We start from the raw sequence: 1,234 nt of genomic DNA, 5'->3' as shown, positions 1-1,234 counted from the left end.
CTGCTGCTGCACTTGCTGCTGCTGCTGCTGCTGTTGCTGCTGTTGCTGCTGTTGCTGCTGCTGCTGCTGTGGCTGCTGCTGCTAGCCCTGGAGCGAGCTGCAGCAAACGGGGTGTATGTGCATCCCAATGCGGCCCAAAGCGAAATTTTAATTATATTTTTTTTTAATAATAAAAATAAATTATAAAAAAGTTTAAATTTTATTTATTAATTTCGTAATATCCTCATATTATTTTCTGCTGCTGCAGCAGCAGCAGCAGCAGCAGAACCAATGGTCTCGGTAGCAGCAAAAGCTGGCTGCTTAACATATATCAATTTAAATGAAATTTTATTTTTTATTTTATTTAAATTTATTTTATTTTTTATTTTTATTTTTTTATATTTCTATGATTCGTTTTTAAACGCAAAAAGGTGCCGATACACCGCACCGGGGTCACCTGCACCGCATCCCCGTGATGGGGTGTACAGGCAGCTCAGTTTTCCTTAAATAATAAATTTTTGCATCAAAAAAATATTTAAAATAAAATAAATTTAAATTGCAGCAAAATAAATGCTGAAACACCACAGACACACGCAAAAGCCGCAGCAACGACAGCCGTAGCAGCAGCAGCAGCACCAGCAGCAGCAACAGCAGCAGCAGCAGCAGCAGCGTAGAAGGGCCCACTCACAATACCCTCTCGTTGCCCACACTCCTGGGGGCCCCGAGCTGCAGCAGCAGCTCGGGGGCCCCGGGAACTGCAACAAACCCTAAACCCTAAATTGTAAACCCTAAACCCTAAACCCTAAACCATAAACCCTAAACCCTAAACGCTGAACTATAAACCCTAAACCCTAAACCCTAAACACTACACCACAAACCCTCAACCTCTAATCACAAGCCCTAAACCCTAAACCCTAAACCACCAATTATAAACCCTCATCTCTAAACCCTAAACCCTAAACCCTAAACCCTGAGCTGTAAAGTAGATATATGGATATATATGTATTCCTCTTTATTACTTGGGTTTTGTTTCACTGTTTGTTTGCGTCCTTGCTGTTTTTTTTTCTTTCTTTTCGTTTTCTTTATTTATTTCTTTTTTGTTTATTTATCTACATAATAAAAAAAAACAAAAATATAAACAAATCCACTTTGTCTTTGCTTGCAATTCAAACATCTTGCTGAGGTATTTCGGCACTGAAAGCGGTTGCTAGCTAGCTAGCTAGCTAGCTCACAGCTAGCTAGCTAGCCAGCCCAC

The sequence above is a fragment of the Eimeria mitis genome, genomic scaffold, assembly GCF_000499745.2.
Source record: "Eimeria mitis Houghton genomic scaffold, Emh_scaff1124, whole genome shotgun sequence".
Classification (NCBI taxonomy): Eukaryota; Apicomplexa; class Conoidasida; order Eucoccidiorida; family Eimeriidae; genus Eimeria; species Eimeria mitis.
This window is presented reverse-complemented; position numbering follows the sequence as displayed.